A 20,602-nucleotide genomic window follows, 5' to 3' on the forward strand; every position below is an offset into this window, starting at 1 on the left:
CTGACGAATTGATGGCGATGCATTTGTTAGATGGAAAAATCAAGAGGGAACCGATAATTTACGTGTGACGTAATAAACTGTCAAAGAAAGCCAGGTTTAGCAAAAAAAATTAATCGTAGACAAATGGCACGCCCAGAAAACACGTCGGTGGCGGTGGCGCAGTGTAAACTGCCGGCGGCGGCACGCCGACGTCTCGGCGCACACCTCTACCCATGTATTGGCGTGGCGCTCTGGACAAGATAATGTATGTACATGCAAAAATACAAGAGCCTGCAGCCATCCTCCCATGTTGCCAGAAAGCCTCACTCACCAGAAAGCCTCACTCGAGTGAAATGTGAATGAGTTAGTCAGTTTGGTGGGAACCAAGAGTGCTGAGCAGCAATCAAAGTTGTGCAAGGAGTATAGAGACCACAGAGAACTTAGAGAACTTTAACTTATGCTCATTGATACACTTAACGTACCCCGAGAACTTCAAATGCTAACTTTATGGTGCAACAAGGAAAGCTGTGCACACACACTTGGCTAAGGAATAGGAATCCAAAAGTACCAAGTAAAGCGACTGACTCGAGAATTGAACGAGACGTGTAAATGGCTGCCTACGTGCAGCTACAACTGTATACAATACAGCTGTTGGTCAAAAAAAAACACCAGGTATAATTGAAAGAAGCAAAAAATCTGTAAGGAAATATATTATGTAGTCGCTTCAGCAGACAATAAAAGGGCACTCGACTGAGTAGGCTGAAGTATTGTTTGAAGTTCCTAGGAGTTAAAACATCAGATTGTTTGCTCATGCAAGCTTGTGCAACCATACAGAGGCTGCTAGAGCGTGTATCTCAACATCCCCAAGCAAACAGATCCTTAGCAAGTACGTATTGAAGGAATACTGACACAGTTTTTTTACTTAGCAAAATAGACAACTTTTTCGTATCGTGGTATATACCAACATCCTCCACACACTACAGTCAGCCAACAGATGTAATTTTTTTTTTGATTTTTTTTCTTAAGTTTTCGTTGATGAACACCAGCAAGCCAGCCCCTTCTGCAATCGACGTTATTTTGACAAGTCAACACAGTTTCACCAAGTCTTTGAATTCGGGATCCTAAATGCAGCCTTATAAATCACTGACTGTGTCACTGGAGACTCGCTCACTGGATTCCGTGCCGAATGTTTGTGCCCTAGCGATATCCGACGACAGCGCAGCTCTGGCCGAATGGGTTGGTCCTACGCCACCTCCTTCCGCCGGTACCCTACGACGACGACAGTGCAGCTCTGGCCGACTGGATTAGCCCTACGCCATCTCCTGCCGCCGACAAGAGCTCTCGCAAGTGGTGCCCCGTCCTCGGGCTCCTGTGACCGTGTTTCGTCTTTCCTATCTCTCTTATGTCGTCGCTCGCTGTCCTTGCGCATCTCTCTCTCTCTCTCTCTCAACCTTTAATCCTATCCTTTTAATCTCTGCTTACCCCCATCACTCGCGAGCTACTGTTGAGGTGTTGCACTTTGATGCAGACAGCTACGGGGCTCACTTTTCTCTTCTTTTCTCTTTAAGAATCACACAAGGACCACACAAATATTTGTTTATGTGTACCACTAGCAGATGGCAGATCTGCTGCTGGTACATCGCGAATCGCTGTCTAAAAGCAACATTACTGAGCCGCCATCCCTTTGCTATGCAAACAAGAAATGTCTGATTTAAGGTAGCGGTACTAAAGATATATTCAATCTATTCTCAGGCCCAATAGTTCTTTATAGTGTTCTCGAAACCTGTGTTCTCATTTAGTGCAACAATCCCAAAAGTTAATCATTTGTGTCAGTATTTTTTCAAGGGTGCCAGAACTAAGACTAGAGAACTGCCTTCTAGCAGCAAGAAAAACCTATTACAGTAAAATACTATGAAAATATGTGACAGTGGAAAACAAGACGGGCTTCACTGCATCATATCAGTGGCGTGAAGGCAGCATGCTGCATGCTTCTGGCAACGTCAGCGCGCCATGATTTATCCATTTCTTGTGGGAATTTAAAGAAATTAATAAAGGGCAGTCTGGAGGAATCCGCAATGTATGCGAACCTCTGAGTTCTGCTTGCTCCAGCAATTCGCGCACTTGCACAGCTGACGGAGTTCTTGCCTGCAACACCTACTTTGAAAAGTAGAGCCGAAAGCTTAAATGGTGATGTTTTCAGACAGAACACATGGCGAATTTTGTCCCTGTCCATTATTAAATTCTTTATTTTGCGAGAAAAAAAAAATGGGTGAATGGTCGCATCATGACGTGGTGACGCAGCGAGGAGCAAACAACATGCTGCCCGTGTGTCACTACTGTGTCGCAGTGAAGATGTCGTTTTTCGCAAGCGTGAATTTCGGTTGGTCATGTTTTTTTTTTTTTCGTGGTAACAGCAGTTAGGTCCGGAATCCCCCCTTGTTTGCGACAAAACTGTGACTAGGTATTGCTGTAAAACACAAACCTTAGAGCCACAAACTAGCCGACACAGCAAATGACCAGCCCTGATTAAATTTAATAATTTCAAGTTCCTTGCATTCCACATTCTATATGTTCTGTTAATTAGAAAACCCACTTAATTTGAAGATTTCTCACAGTCCCAGTGACCTCGAATTAACAAGGTTTTGCTGTATCTGTGAGGACATCACAGGGTCGTTTTGGCAAGAGGCACCTGCTGCTGAAATCGTAGAAGCAGCGTGTGCAGAGTGGCCTGTTCACCTGATTAACATCTGCAAGCTGGCAAGAAAAAAAAGATGTCAGTGTCCACGCTAAGCGGCGTGAGAAGGTTCACGAACTGATGAATGAGATCGAAAGGTAAAAGGCTGACAAAGATTTTTTTTTAAACTCCCTGCATGAAGAAAACTGAAGAATGAACGTGTGCGGAGGTCTTTTCGAGTGTGCAACACAGCAAGCACCTGGACATACAGATCACTTCACCGCCTTGAATGTGTTCAATTTCCTGATTTTGTCTCACAAGAAAAAGAAGCCATTCCAGCCAGCGAGCGCATGAGACCAGTCTACCAAGAACCAAGCAGCCATCTTTTACATACTGGGCTCATGCAGACGCTAATAAACGTCTCTGTGAGTTGTCAGGTCCACATTGGCTTTTCTGTTGGCACCATATTGTACAAGACCATCGGTTGGAAGGCCTTCTGAGCACGTGAGTGGCACAGTTGTTATGCGCCGACTCCACAGGGCTTGTGAAAACACTGCAAAGCTAAAGACTTTTCAACCATGTATAAAAAAATAAACAATATCTCGCTCATATAAGTTCTTAAAATTCCCAGGCCGAATTTTCCTGTGCCCAGTATATCAAAACTTCGATGTACCCAACACTTTTCTGTGTCATAACGTGTGAACTGAACTTGAGTACCAAGACTGTAGAGCAATGGCTGACAGCAGTGCAGCTCAGTACTCACATGGCCAGCCCACACACATTCAAAACTGTGCTTATCGTTTGACAAAACTGCTGCAGATGAAACCGTGGTCGCATTAAATGCAATGACTAAATCTAATTGAAGGTGCTTGCGGCAATAGCTGCAGATAAAAATGTGGTAGACGTGATCACAGATAGCAACACAAGGTTCTTGATGCACGTGCATGTTTAGAGCACACATTTGCTGCCACTACTGAGTATCAAACTACCATAGCTATCGACGTGATTGACAGCGTATGCAGCTCTAAAGGTGGGCAATATTGCAGCGGTAGATAAAGGGCAATAAAGTCATAACAAGGCACAAAGTGTTTCGGCATTTCTGTCGTTCACCTATATTTTAGTAAAACCTGATCTTTTGGAACTCAGTTATATTAAAATCCCGCTTATTTCGAAACAATTCACAGTTCCGTAATTCTCAATATAAATCTGAACTGATAAAGTTGAAACGGCAATCAGTACCAGTCTGGTTAATTTGAAAACTTTGGGTGTCATAGGTCAATTCCCGATCCCGATTTCACCGTAAATTCCCAAAGAGAACGGCCCTCAAGAGTGACAATGAAATGCAACACGTAGCAATACAAATAAGTGTCAGCTGAAGCACCCCAGCTTCGCTACTTCCAGCTAAAAAGATTGAAATAAAAAATAATGAAGTGGTGGTCAATAGAAATGTGCACTTGCGCAAAACAAGGTGTGCTTCACTACAGCACAGCAGTGACGCGCAGGCAGCATATTGCATGTTTCTTGCAACGTCAGCGCATCATGATTTACTCATTCTTTCTGGGCTTGTAAAGAAATTATAGGACACAGTTTGGTGGAATTCGCGATGTATACAAATCTTCGGTTGGCGTAAGCTCCAACAAATATTTGCACTTGCAGTGCAGGATATATATATATATATATATATATATATATATATATATATATATATATATATATATATATATATATATATATATTGAAGAAGGGTTTATTGACGACTGTTGCGACGGTGGTCCTACGAAGAAACACGATCGTGCAAGAGCAACGGTCAAGCAGATGCCGGCGATGATCAGCACGAGCCGAGCGAGCCAAGCCCAGCACCCAGTACCCAAGCGGTGGCGATGTTGCTTGCCAACGACGCTCTTTCTTCTTCACAATTTGCCCCCGCCGAAAAAGAGCCATCCTGGCGACCTAAGAGTCTGGAGGCAGAGGGCTATAATATGGCTTAAGGCGGGCGACGTGGACGATGTCACGTCCACGCCGGCGCATGTCGTCAGATGGGGAAAGTGGCTCGATGAGAAAATTCACCGGCGAGGTTTGCTCCAAAACGCAAGCCGGGCTACTCCGAATACGTCGTCGCTTATGCGAGTCGCACACTTACTAAAGCTGAGGCCAATTACAGCGTCACTGAAAAAGAGTGCTTGGCGCTAGTGTGGGCGCTTCGCAAGTTCCGCCCTTATTTATACGGTCGCCCATTCGACCTGGTAACGGACCACCATGCACTTTGTTGGCTCGCCACATTGAAAGACCCTTCTGGCCGCCTAGCTCGGTGGGCACTGCAAATCCAGGAGTACGACATTCGTGTCATCTATCGCAGCGGACGCAAGCATTCTGACGCCGACGCCCTGTCGCGTTCGCCTTTACCTCCCGACTCGGCCTGCGGAACCACTGGTATCTCCATCGCATCTCTCGACCTCGACTCCTTTACCAGTGAACAACACAAGGACCCGTGGATCGCTTCTCTTTTTAACTGTCTTTCTGGATCGTCAACCACTGCGGTACCACGATCTCTCCGACGTCAAGCTGCTCATTTCGCCATTCGTGATCGGCTACTACACCGACGCAACTACGCCCCCGAAGGTCGTAAGTGGCTCTTGGTTGTCCCGCGCAGCTTGCGATCACAAATCTGCGCCTCCTTTCACGACGATCCCCAATGTGGTCATGCCGGCGATGATCAGCACGAGCCGAGCGAGCGAAGCCCAGCACCCAGTACCCAAGCGGTGGCGATGTTGCTTGCCAACGACGCTCTTTCTTCTTCACAATATATATATATATATATATATATATATATATATATATATATATATATATATATATATATATATATATATATATATTGTGAGCGCTGATTATGTACTTCATCGGAAAATAGTGTGAGCGCTGACTATGTACTTCATCTTCATCTGTATGACCAAACCATTGTAGTGATCATCATCGTATGTCACGCGGGCTGGCTCTCTGGCTCGTGCGTCTGGATTAAAGAAGGATAACCTGGTTGCTGCCGTACCGGACGTGGTCTCATAAGTGGTGGAGCGTGCTTTGGTTCCCACGTCCTCCTGCTCTACCCGTCACCCCTGGAGCTCCGGTCTGGTCGACGGCTGTGCCCTCAAGCAACAGCAATGGCAGAACCCAACCCGCCCACTGCTGCAACCGCTCCTTCTCAGCCACTTAGGCTTCACTACACCGTGAGTACCTCTCATCGAGACCCTCCGGTATTTTCCGGCCTTCGCAACGAAGACGTCGAAGAATGGCTCGACAGTTATGATCGAACCAGCGTTTGTAATTATTGGGACGAGGCGCACAAACTGCGCTACGTTCCTTTTTACCTCGATGGCGTCGCTAAAACCTGGTATTACAACCACGAGAGCGACTTCTCCAATTGGTCGGCCTTCACGGGGCATCTCCGTCAGGTATTTGGCACGTCTGCAGGATGTTCAGTAGTAGCGAAACAGAAGCTCGCAACCCGCATTCAAGGGGACGACGAATCGTATACGTCCTACATTGAAGATATTCTGGCTCTCTGTCGCCGAGCACAAAATGACATGACGGAGGCCGATCACGTCCGACATCTACTTAAAGGCATCAATTCTGTGGCCTTCAATGCTCTCGTGATTCAGAATCCGACTACCGTCCGGGACGTCATCACTACATGCCAACGCCTGGACGCGCTTCATTCCATGCGCCTTCCACACGCCTCCTGCTATGCTCGCCTTGCCAAAGAGCAAGAATTGCGGGCCCTTATCCGCACAATTGTAAGAGAAGAACTTCAAGGCCTTATTCCAGGCAACCCTACCGTTGCGTCTGTCCACACACCTCCTCCCAACCTGCGAGAGATAATCAAGGACGAACTGGTATCAATGACAAGCGCTGCACATGCCCCATCTCCTGTGCGCTTCCCAGTGCCTTCGTACGCAGAAGTTGCATCGCGGGCCCCTGCACCAGTTCCAACCGTACCTGCGGACGTCGGATGCGACCATGTGGCTGCGATGACAACGCAAGCGCCAAGGCCACGCCACTATTCTACATGGCGTCCTCCCCGCCCCATCTGCTTCTATTGTGGCATAAGGGGTCATATATCCCGTTTCTGCCGCCGCCGTCAGCAGGATGAACGACGTGGTTACTCAGCTTACGAGAGAGACTTTTCCCCGAGACTCGATGAATACGATCCCACACCGTATCCATCCACATTCCGTCAGTCACCCTCCCCTCCACGGTCTCATGCTGGGCCTCATCCTTCTCGTTCATCTCGCCGCCGTTCTCCGTCACCGTTTCGGCGTACGTCATCACCCTTGCGTCCCGCTCCGATCTCTCGAGACTCGGAAAACTAGAACGTGCAGTTTTTGGAGGGGAAACTGCTTGTCGTCGGAACGCTACAACTCCTCCGTCTCGTCCAGCTAATTTACTGCCTGTTTCTGTGGAAGGTGTTTTTGTTGACGCCCTTATAGACACTGGAGCCGCTATTTCGGTAATTGATCGTGAATTGTGTTTTCGCCTGCGTAAAGTGCAAACTCCTTATGTCGGTCCCATGTTATGCGGTGCTAATGACAGTCCAATTCGCCCGACCGGGTTGTGCACTGCTCGTATTCTCATCGATGGAATCCGTCATCACATACAGTTGGCTGTGCTGTCTTCGTGCGCTCATCAGATAATCTTAGGCTGGGACTTCTTGTCAGCGGCGTCTGCTGTAATTTCGTGTGGTCGGCCCCTCATTCGTATTACGGACACTGAGCTTTCTTCTGCGGCCGACCTTTCGTCGCCCAACCTTGTGACAGCTGCGGATTTCCTCCTGCCTCCCGGACGAGAACGTGTCCTTACGATCAAGTCACGTGACATTCTAGATGGTGACGCTGTGGTTGCTCCTTGCCAGCGCTGCATTTTTCGAGGGATCACCATGGCATCATGTTTAGTGCGGTTCTCCCGTGGTTATGCAAGCATCACGGCCTGCAACACGACGCCAGAACCACTTCTTTTGCCTGAGGGGACCACTGTTGCCAGCATTACCGAAGAAGCACCGCTTTGTGTCGTCACTGGTTCATCTGCTTCGTCATTCTCAAAGTGTATGCCAGCGGAAGATGCATTTCCTGCTCTCAAGGCCACTTTGTGTGAACATCTCAACCCAACGCAAACGGATGCCTTGCTAGCGTTATTAATGAAGCACAGAACTTGCTTTGACGTTTGTTCGGAAGGTCTGGGTCAAACAACAGTGACCACCCATCGTATTGACACCGACGGATCCCGTGCGATTCGCCGCCGCCCTTACCGTGTGTCGGTTTCTGAGCGCAAGCTTATAGAAGAACAAGTCAACGACATGCTCGCGCGCAACGTCATCAGGCCTTCGACAAGCGCATGGTCTTCTCCTGTCGTACTAGTGAAAAAAAAAGGATGGCTCGGTACGGTTTTGCATTGATTACAGATCACTAAACAAAATCACTCGTAAGGACGTCTACCCAATGCCTCGCATTGACGACGCTCTTGATACTTTACAAGGTGCCGAGTACTTTTCAAGTCTCGACTTGCGCTCTGGTTATTGGCAGATTGCAATGCACGAGTCTGATAAAGAGAAGACTGCGTTTGCTACGCCAGATGGGCTCTTTGAATTCAATGTAATGCCTTTCGGCCTGTGCAATGCCCCAGCCACATTCGAAAGGATGATAGACACGGTACTGCGGGGATTAAAATGGAAGACCTGCCTTTGCTACCTGGACGACATTGTCATTTTTTCTTCGAGCTTCTCACAGCACCTGGAACGGCTAGACGAAGTCCTCACGTGTTTAGCTAAGGCCGGTCTCCAGGTCAACACTAAGAAGTGTCGCTTTGCCAGTCACAGCATCAAGGTATTAGGTCACGTCGTCAGTAAACATGGCGTTGAGCCCGATCCCGACAAGGTTGCAGCGGTACTGCACTTTCCTACACCAACCACACAGAAAGACCTCCGCAGCTTCCTTGGCTTAGCATCGTATTTCCGCCGCTTTGTACGTGATTTCGCTACTATTGCGGCTCCTCTGCACAAACTTCTGACCACGAGCGCACCCTTTGTCTGGTCGGATGACTGCGAAGCCGCTTTTCACACCCTCAAGCGATGCCTCACATCACGGCCAGTGCTTCGCCATTTCGACCCTGCAGCACCTACTGTGCTACACACTGACGCAAGTGGACTTGGCATCGGTGCTGTCCTTCTTCAGCGGAACCACGCTTCCGAAGAACAAGTCGTGGCCTACGCGAGCCGTACTCTGTCACCTGCTGAGCGAAACTACAGAATCACTGAGCAAGAATGTCTCGCCATCGTGTGGTCCATACAAAAGTTCCGTCCTTACTTATACGGCCGGCATTTCACAATAGTGACTGACCATCATGCTCTGTGTTGGTTATCGTCTCTCAAAAATTTGTCGGGACGCCTTGGCCGTTGGGTACTACGATTGCAAGAGTATGACTACAGCGTCACATATAGGTCGGGCCGAGAGCACCAAGATGCCGACGCTTTGTCCCGTTGCCCGCTCTCTCAAAGCGCCGAAGTGTCACCTTCCATCTGTTCGTCACCGCCCGCCAAAGTGACCAAACAGACGGCTGCTCCTTCGAAACAGTTAGTTGCCTCGGCGGACCTTCTTTCGTCCACGGATCTCGCCTCGCTCCAACATGCCGATACCTACTGCCGCACAATCATCGATCGGCTCACTGGCTTATCGCGTGCTCCAAACAGCCGCCTAAGACGACAACTTGCCCGTTTCAAGCTTCAAGAGGGAACATTATGTCGGCAAATTTACCATCCTCTCGGTAACCAATTGGTTCCCGTCATTCCTCGCTCACTTCGTCTGGAAGTTCTACAAGCGTTTCATGACGATGCGACAGCTGGCCACTTAGGGTTCCACAAGACCTACGACCGCCTCAGGACTCGCTGCTTTTGGCCTGGCCTCTCCACTTCTGTCGCCAAGTACGTCGCTTCCTGCACGTCATGCCAGCACCGAAAACGTACCACGTCTCTTCCCGCGGGGCCACTGCAACCACTGCCGTGCCCGTCCACTCCCTTTGAATTTGTGGGCATAGACTTATACGGACCTCTTCCGCTTACGCCAGCCGGTCACCGTTGGATTGTTACTGCCGTAGACCACCTTACTCGCTACGCGGAGACGGCAGCTCTTTCATCTGGTGCTACCTCTGAAGTAGCCGATTTTTTACTTCGCGCCATTATTTTACGACATGGCGCACCGCGTGTGCTCCTTAGTGACCGTGGCAAGACATTTCTTTCACATGTCCTTGCTGAAGTCTTAAAGGCCTCTAACACCATCCACAAGACCACATCAGCGTATCACCCTGAGACTAATGGTTTGACTGAGCGTTTTCACCGAACTTTGTCCGACATGATCTCTATGTACGTGCGACCAGATCACAAAAACTGGGACACAATACTTCCTTTTGTCACGTTCGCATATAACACTGCCATACAGCGTACAACGAATTTCAGCCCTTTTTTTCTCGTGTATGGCCGTGTACCGACTTTTGTTCTGGACACGACATTTTTGTCCACATCTTCCAATCCATCTTCATCTCTCCCGGAAGAGTTCGCCGCTCGCGTCGCCCGCTGCCGTGAAATCGCCCGTGCCAACACTGCTACCATTCAGGACAAGAGAAAAAACGACCTTGATGCGAAGCGTCGAGTTGTTGTGTTCCGCCCAGGCGACGAAGTCCTTTTGTGGACACCTGTTCGTGTACCTGGGCTCTGCGAAAAATTCCTTCACCGGTATCTCGGTCCATACACCGTCGTGGAACTAACATCTGAAGTCAACTATCGCGTTGCTCCTGTCAACGCGGCTTCTGATCGTCGTCGCCGCCACACCGAGATCGCCCACGTCTCTCGACTGAAACGACATATTCGGCGTCCCAACCCTTTCTAACTTGCTGCCCTCTTTCGCGAAGGGGGGAAAATAGTGTGAGCGCTGATTATGTACTTCATCGGAAAATAGTGTGAGCGCTGACTATGTACTTCATCTTCATCTGTATGACCAAACCATTGTAGTGATCATCATCGTATGTCACGCGGGCTGGCTCTCTGGCTCGTGCGTCTGGATTAAAGAAGGATAACCTGGTTGCTGCCGTACCGGACGTGGTCTCATAATATATATATATATATATATATATATATATATATATATATATATATATATATATATATATATATATATATATATATATATATATATATATATATATATATATATCATTATTATTGTGTTAAAACACAGAAATACGAGCCCTTAGGTATACACTTCTCTCCCTTATTTCATTGAACGAGGGTCTCGAACTGGCAGACTTGGTGTGTTTAGGTTGTATAAGAGGGACAATTAATCAGCTGCCCGCTCATAATAAGTTCACGTGCTACGTGACGCCAAAACATGCGAATAAGAGTGTTTTCACACTCGTTGTTTGGCTTATAGATGGCGCTGACTGTCACTCCTACTTCTAAATTCACATATAAACCCCAAAAAGTGGATGGAGGGACGGCCGCTGTGATAGCTCAGTGGTTAGAGCATCGAACGCGTTATTCGAAGGTCGTAGGTTCAATTCCTGCTCACAGCTGGTAATTTTTTCATCCACTTTTTCTTTCTTCTTATTTACATTCCATCGGTTCTAATAACTTCCCCTGTACATTCCTTGGCATTACTGTCTGTTATATCTCATTAATATTGTGTTAAAACACGGAAATACGAGCCCTTAGGTATACACTTCTCTCCCTTATTTCATTGAACGAGGGTCTCGAACTGGCAGACTTGGTGTGTTTAGGTTGTATAAGAGGGACAATTAATCAGCTGCCCGCTCATAATAAGTTCACGTGCTACGTGACGCCAAAACATGCGAATAAGAGTGTTTTCACACTCGTTGTTTGGCTTATAGATGGCGCTTACTGTCACTCCTACTTCTAAATTCACATATAAACCCCAAAAAGTGGATGGAGGGACGGCCGCTGTAATAGCTCAGTGGTTAGAGCATCGAACGCGTTATTCGAAGGTCGTAGGTTCGATTCCTGCTCACAGCTGGTAATTTTTTCATCCACTTTTTCTTTCTTCTTTCTTCTTATTTACATTCCATCGGTTCTAATAACTTTCCCTGTACATTCCTTGGCATTACTGTCTGTTATATCTCATTAATATTGTGTTAAAACACGGAAATACGAGCTCTTAGGTATACACCTCTCTCCCTTATATATATATATATATATATATATATATATATATATATATATATATATATATATATATATATATATATATATATATATATATATATATATATATGTGTGTGTGTGTGTGTGTGTGTGTGTGTGTGTGTGTGTGTGTGTGTGTGTGTCGCATACATAAATATTGCTTGAGTTTATCCCTGCAGTCTCATGATTTTGTTTCAGGAGTTGAGGCCTATTGTAAAGTGTCCAAAAATTAATTGTCAAGAATTCCGGTTGATGAAACGCTAAAGGGCTGAATAAACGTCACAATAATCAAAATATCTTAGTTTAAGACATCTCCATAAATAGACTAATGACTTTGTCAAGCATTCAGTGCCATATCAGTCAGCTATGCATTGTCGATTTTTCTGTCAGCCTCAGAGCAAGAAGCTGGTTCTGAAGAAAAAAAAAAGAAGTCATGTGCTAGGCACGCACAGGAAAAATCAATTAGCTTTTAGGGGTGAAGCTCCTTAAAGCGGCACCCGTTCGTCTCACGTAGTCATAGTCGTAGTGTGACAGGTGTTACATTTTGACCTGCCAGGTAATGCCGGCGGGAGATTTCTCCTGTGATTTGTTGAACAATAAAAAGTTCGCGGCGTGCGCGTTAACTAAAAGCCGAATGCTCCTGTCTCTCATTCCCCATTAGCAGCCATTGGCATGTACATTGAGCACTATCTGACAAGAAAGGGGTGAAAAGATACGAGATTGTGGTACTTGGAGTGTTGAATAGATGGACGAACGGACACACAGACAGATGCATGAACGGACGCAGGGGCGGATGCATGGACGAACGCAGGGACAGACGCACGAACAGACGGATGCATGGACGAACTGAAGCAAGAATTAATGGACGGACGAATGCTTCGCCCCACTATCATTCACTCTGTGAATATGCTGCCATATTTAACTAGATAGCGCCTCGTAGTCTACTAAATATGCGATATGTCATCGCTGTGATAAATGAAATTTAAAAAACACTCATTGGAACAACTGAGTGGGTCACTATTGTCCCAAACAATTTGCTGCGGCGTCTGCCCCGAGGGAGCCGCCGCCACTCGTTTCCCCGTCCCTCCCATCCCCGCACCATCGCCTTGCAGCGGCCGCAACTGACCCTACGGCTGACACGCGCTACTCGACGCTTCAGGCCATACCGTGCGCTTTTTCATCCAGCGGCCGTGCCTAATCTACAGTGAACTAAAAGAACTAAGTGCAATGAGCGGAGGGGGCGCCGCCTTGCTTCGCGTGTCACAGTGAATGGAACCCGAATAGGTGGCGCTGTCGTTGACCACGCTTCAAAGCTACCGGTGTGGGCGTGCACGGCTACTGCATTTTGATCTGGCTTTTCGTTATGCGTGGTTGCGTTTCGTGCCTGTACTTATGTGAACGTGGCCACTTGCGTCAATGAGTGCAAAGCAACGTCTCAATCACTGCTATGCTCCAGGCCGCAGCACAGGATACGCACGAACTAACAGCGCGAAGAAGCTGTCGATATTCAAGGCGCCTGCAGACCCGGAACGGAGATCCACGTGGGAAAGAAACCTACATAGAGCCTACAAGCCACAAACCACAGACTGCGCGGTATGTGAGCTGCATTTTGAGCAGCGCTTCATTGTCAGGGACTACGTACACCGCATAAATGGTGAGGAAGTTGGCATTCCACGTGGGACGCCTACGCTCACTCCGGACGCAGTCCCCACAATTTTGCCGAGTCTGCCAGCTTACCTGAGCAAACAGCCCACTCACAAGAAGAATGAGCGAAAAAGTAAGCGCAATGACGACGTCCCACAACGAAAAAAGGCACGGGGAGAGGTTGCAGAGGTGACAGACGCTGACGAACCTACGAACAGCAATTAAGTCTTGGCGGCCGCGACTGTCGCTGCTGTGATGGAACTCAAAACGCCTGGGAAGTGCTCGATGCTACATTAACTTCACGACGCAGATGGAGTATGTTTTACTCCATGTTCCCTCGACTCGCTGTGGTAAAATTGATGTGACCGAGAAGTTCTTCACGAGAATGAAGTCACTGATTGCTGTGATGACAGCAAGGTACGCAGCCGAGGCTCTCAGACCTGACTCGGCAGGTGAGAAAAACATTAAGAAAATGCTCAGTTTCCTGGACGCCTGGGAGTGTCATGCTGATAAAAAGAAGTTTCTCAGCGAGTCTAGTGCTGAGGGCTTAAGAGTGAATTTAACAAGTACTCTAGAGCTCGTTCGCTGTTTGCGTGAGCAAGTTGGGTTTCGCTACTTGTTGACATCCAGGCTGAGGCAAGATAAAGTAGAAAAGTTATCCGGAATGGTGAAACTTTTATCCGGCTGCAACTCTCACCCGACGCCACAGCAGTTTCTGCTCACTGTCTCTCTTTTTATAATTTTGCACACAGTGTTGCCGGCGAGAATGCAGAAGGCGATGTCATCAGTTCTCTTCTTGACGTTGGGGACAGGGAAGGAACCCCAAAGCAACAGCTGATCGACAAAATGAAGCTTTGCACGGAAAAGCAAGCGGGACTTTTATATTCATGTGACAGTGAATCTGTGGATGAACACCGCGTCCACAGAAGCGACTCAAGGCTGACTTAAATGTAATGGCAGCCTCCTCCTTCCAAAAGAAGAAGGGTGCCACTTGCATGCTGCAGCATTTGTACACCACAACGATCAGCGCGGTTTGCTCTACCAGTCAGTCGAACTCTTTCGCTGTATCTCAAAGCTTCAATATATTTTCACAAATTATTTTAGTGCACGAAAAGGTCACCGGGAGAGCGTCATGGACATACTGCACATGATTCATTGTGCCGCTTCCTTGAATGTGGGTTGCAAAGCTCACGCAGAGTGTCTGACTCCTCGCACAGTCAGCTTTTATGTTACCACACGACTTCATTTTTTTATCAAACGCTTGAACAAAGCAAACGTGTTGTCAAAGAGAAAGGCAGCACAACACCTCAAGCTAAGCAGACTAACTTAGCTGTAGTTCTACACTGCTTGCTTTGTGCATTGAAGCTTTAAGAATAATTTTTGTGCAAATGAAAAACGCGTGCAATAAAATCGTGTGGGTAATTAAAAGAGCTTTGGAGTTCGTTTTTTTTTTCTTTGCGCATTGTCTGCTTTCGTGTCTGATTTTTGATACTTTATATTGCATACGACGTGTTTTTCATGATCACAAATATCACACGGATATTTGGTTCCACGAACAACAACTGTTTAGCAAAATTTAGTACTCGCGAAATAGCCACATTGCCTGAAATGGTCCATTACGGGCAAAAAATGAAAAATTTACAGCGCATCGACTGGCTTTCATCTGCTACTAGCTTTTATTGCTGAGAGGCCCGAAATCATGCGAGCAGCCTAAACACACCAATGTGGTTATAAAGTAACCGGGAAATACTTGTGAACCCAGCCTTAATTACGTTAAAACAGCAGCAGTGCATAACCAAGCACGCGTCACGTTCTCGTGTACACGCGCCACGCGTCACGTTCTCGTGTAGAGAAGAGCCAGGGTGAACTTTCAAGAGTGTCGATGGCAGCGCCGCCGCTGCAGCTACCACCACGCGCGTCAGCCGGCGAGGCGCGGTCGTGCCACCTTTCCTTCCTCCGTGGTCGTGCCACTGACCACTGGAGAGTATTCTAGTGCACTGTACGGTTGTACCTAATCTATGGCTGTGTTCCTATTCTTAGACAGCACGTAGATAGTCTACGAAGACTGCTTAGAAGACAGCACCGAGCCGATGCTGTCCGAAAAATGAAACACATTTAGACGGCTTTTACGTGACAATGCACCACCTCGCGTCGAGAAGAAAAAGCTAAAATAAACAAACGTAACAGTTGTATTTCCTGGCTTATTTCGTGTTGAAATCAAAAACAAATAAACGTTACTCACATTAAGCTTCTGGAGAAGCGTCAGCTTGTGTGCAGATGACCATTCCGGCGAGATTTGATTTATCTGAGCGATTCGCTGAGCCGCCATCGTGTTTAGACAGCAAACTAGCCTGCATCGTATTTGTCTACGATGCGGTCTTCTCGGAGTAGCGGTAGAGTGTACTAGAAGTTCTAGTACACTCTAGTAGAGGTGTGCGCCGAGGAGATTTCGACCGGTGGTGGCGTGGGGGTCGTACTGAGTCGGCGGTGGCGGCGCGCGGCCAATTTTCGTCGGCGGCGCAGACACCGAAACTGAATATTCAAAAGGCTCTTCTGCCACAGCTTACTGAATTAGTTTAAATTCAGGGATTTTCATCCAAATAGCATAAATGACACTACACAGATGTGTCGACATCCCGATGAATGCAAAGCGTATCCTGTAAAATAGTTTTTATTTCGCTTTCATAAAAAAATAACGCGTATTTCAATCTATGTCCATGTTCTACCGTAAATGTGCAGCACTTTACTTTCTTTTTAATTTAAGATGCAGCAGTTTGTTGCTGTTGTTGGCTACGTAATACTTCATGAAACCTTCTTTCATTGAACAATGAGCAAGAAGTGACGTACGTCACTCATTTCGCCTTTTTCGAATCCGATCTTACTTTTACATTGTACGCTGCACAAAAAAAAGAAGCACCTCTGCTTCGAGTTTTTTTTTATTGCGATTGCTGAAACTGCTTTTTTGAGTATCTGTCATGCTTTGAATGTGACTTTCCTTCAAGCGAATCAAAATACCTACTTTCCACAATGTGAGAATCTTTTATGCAGCGGTATAGGATGCGCAAGGAAAGAAATCTGCGCATTTATTCAACTAGTTCTCAGCGCGTTGTTCAATGAATGAAGTGTAGACATGGGCATGGGCGAGGCTGGTGCTGCAAAAAGGACATTTGAACACTTCAAGCTCCACCAGCACTTGCTACCCACTCTAGCGATACCAACACGACCCGCTCCCTCAGTCGTGATGCAAGTTGAAAGAAGGGTTTGCATCCCCCCAAGACAAAAACCTGTCGACGGTCATATGTGCAGATGAGAGCAAATGCAATATTTGCTCAGATACACAGCCCATACTGGTCACGAGCTGGGCGTCCGTGACCACACCTGCAGAAAACGTTGACTCTCCGACCCCTTGGTGTTTGGTCAGGGGATGGGGACACCCCTTGCAAGTGGGCCCCATTAAAATTTATCTCAAAAACGTCACAAGTAAGAATGCTTGATAAGTATATATAAAACACTCAACTTTTCAATGCTTTTTTTTTTGTAGCGTGTACACGTGCTCAATACCCATCAGATGTGTGAGACAATCGAAATAGCAACTGCCACTCTCGACTTGTTCCGGAAAAGACTCAATAGAAGAATGCAATTACGAGTGCTGGGAACCTATGTTCGTTTGTATATTTGATTTTTAGGCATGATTTAAATTCTTATATAAACAAAAATAAAACCTCCAACATATTTAAAAAAGACTGCTATTGCAAGATGTGTGTCCCCCTTCGTGATTTTTTTCTAAACTTACGCCTCTACAAGCCACACCTGGTGTCACAAACTTGCAAGTGTCCCCTCTCCTCCCCACGACATCTCCCGATCTCCCCCCCCCCCCCCACTCTTCAATAAAAAGGCACCAATGTAGGCCTCCGTAGGCCTCCATGATTGCCTACTGGCGTGTGGCGGGCCATTTTGGTGGCTATAGGACCAACAGTACCGATTGCGACATGCCTTATTGGAGGTGCTGAAGGATCAAGAAAAGGCCGATCGTCGTAAATTTCTTCAAAGTTCAGTAATAGTTTATTTGTGGATACCATGGATTATTGAACCTCACTTTGTGTATAATGCTCCAATCAAAAAAGAATGATTTCACTCTGCGACACTGCAGAATCAGAAGCCATCACATGTGCAGGCATCATTAAGCTTCTACATAACATTGCTAAGGTTCTGTACATTTGTACAAATAATTGTCATTAAGTGAACATTTTCAGTATAATCCTTGCTTGGGTTAATATGTGTGAAACATGAATTTGAGATATAAAAATTCTCATTGTGGGTTTCTGCAGCAAAGCCACATTGATTAAAACTGATGATTCCGGAGTTAGGGCAAAGGCAACATCCGTTATATTTTTTTCGGTTAAAGTAACGGCAATGCGTTACCTTATATATATATATATATATATATATATATATATATATATATATATATATATATATATATATATATATATATATATATATATATATATATATATATATATATATATATATATATAACGTAGAGCCGTGAAGCGTTCCCTTTTTTATTAGAGTAACAAAATTAAGTAACGTATTTAGTTACTTTTTACTGTAACAATTACAACACTAACTAGACCTACTAGAGTGATGTCAGCCCGCACCGTCAGTTGTGGTTGCGGTCTATAGGCTGGCTGTAAACATTACATGGATACATTCCTTTGACCCAGCATGCTATAGTGAAGGGCTACTCGACCATTGAGGATTTCGACCTTTGAGCAATACACAACAGCTTCTTTATGATATGCATATTATCCCACCGAAGCGTACACTTTGTTTCGCTAAAATTTACAGCCAACATGAGCGCTGTCGTCACGCCATGTGTTTTAGGTAGAAATTTAGCCTACTGAAAATACTCAAAGACGTCGATCCACCTTGCAACGCGTGGTTATACCCGCTGACTGTTCTGTATAAAAATGGCATGCACCGTGGAAGTTGTTGCATCTGCTGAAATTTTTATTGCAACATTATTATACTGCCACGCTCGCTTGTATTTTTGTCACTGTCTTGCGCAAAGGCACCGCCGTAGCGGTTCAGTGGCTAAGGCACTCGGCTGCTGACCCGCAGATCACTGGATTGTATCCTGGCTGTGGCGGCTGCACTTTCGATAGAGGCGAAAATGCTGTAGGCCCATGCGCTCAGATTTGGGTGCATGTTAAAGAACCCCAGGTGGTCAAAATGTCTGGAGTCCTCCACTACAGTATATCTCTCATAATTATATGGTGGTGTTGGGACGTTAAACACTACATATTAACAATTGCCTTGTGCAAAGCACGCTCGGATGTCTGCGAAAATTCTAGATTATTTTGTAATCTTCATATAAGCTTGAGATACCTACGATATGGATGATGTTCGATGCCACGTGTATAAATGACGACGTACCTTCGGGCAGATCCTATTACCGCTATTTGCGTAAAGCGTGAATTTCTAGTACTTTGTACTTTCCTAGGCACATGTTCACTCAATAAAAAGTGTCGTCTTGGGCAACACAAGTACCATCTTTTTTGCCGTAGCAACCACGTGTCTATACCATAAGTGAAATGAGAACGGTGAAATGATTGATACAAAACAGTGAGATGGGGCGTAAGTGCACGCCCAAGTTTTGTTTAAGATGCATATACCACAAGCTATTTTCTTCTATAGAACCAATATGATGCAGATTTGTTAAAATACTGTGAAGTTGAATGTCAAGAGAGGAAGAACATGAACTTAGAAAAAGACAGTGGAGACGAAAAGTGATAGGTATCGACGTAAAGTTTGATCGGCCGTTCTCCGCCAAATGTCCAAAACGTTTTGGCGACTATCTCAGGTGTATTCGAAAAAAAAATTCGGGCTGATTTACTCCATTGAAATCAGTCTATCGCGAAAATTCTTTCCAGAGAAAAATATTTTTGGTGACCTATATGTGACCGAAATTCCACCTATAGGCTGGGCCCTATATTGAGTCCTAAGATAAAATCATTTTTACTGAAAGAGTCTATGTAGGCTCTATTTATTTTGCCGACCTATGGTATCGAATATTTAAAACCTCCCACTATGGCGTGCCTTGGTGTCGCATTGACGTTCCGGCTTGTAAAGCCAAAAATTTTATTTTTCAAATTATAAACTGTTCACATCTTCCCTCCCTCCCCTCCCCGGCACTCGTTCTAGGGTTGGTCCTTTGATAAACACCAGTCACATATCTTTAAAAAAATGCTTGGATATCAACTATTCATAACTTTCATTTAAGAATGTGGAAATGAAGTGACGTCACTAAATTACCGATGAGGTGAAATATTAACTTTAAAAGCACAGTAAACGTGACTAAAAAGCCAATTCAACGCTAAAACAATGTAACCTGAACTAATGATGTCACCACACTTCTAGAACCTCATGCAATGTATATTGCAGACCTGCAAGGTGCAGTTATTCGAGAGCTTTTTGCATTGAAATTTGGCTATGGAGTTAATCCCGTTCATGGCGGTGCTATTTCTAAATTTAACGTTTGAATATCAAACGAGGCATTACGACCTTCTTTCGGTGAAATCCGTTTTTCTGCGATGTAATTGAGGATTTTATGCATTGTGCTCGCACGAAGTTTATTGTAGATGATGTGTTTATAGAGTACACCGTTCAACGACTGTGGTGAAATAGAAACAGCAATTTATGTTAATTCACGCTACGAAACTCTCGTGATATGCTCCAGGAGAACAGAAGAACGCGTAATGAAGTGCATTACTAACGAACGGAAGAATTAAATATTTCTCGGTCTTTTCATGTTGTTTCGGTATTCCAATCTACAAACGTTCGTAATAAACGAGCATGACGGTACGAAGGCATGGAATTGGGTCCTGCAGCATGTTAGGACACATGTGCCACTCCAGGTCACCTTCATTAGATGACATAGGAATCCACACTGAGCTCGATCTATGATTATGTACCTAATCAACAGAGAATAAGAGCTAAGCTCCGGATTCATTATTAATGTGGCTTCAAAGACGAGAAAGCAGCACGATTCGCGAGCAATCGAGCGC

This window comes from Rhipicephalus microplus, unplaced genomic scaffold (assembly GCF_043290135.1).
Source record: "Rhipicephalus microplus isolate Deutch F79 unplaced genomic scaffold, USDA_Rmic scaffold_21, whole genome shotgun sequence".
NCBI lineage: Eukaryota > Metazoa > Arthropoda > Arachnida > Ixodida > Ixodidae > Rhipicephalus > Rhipicephalus microplus.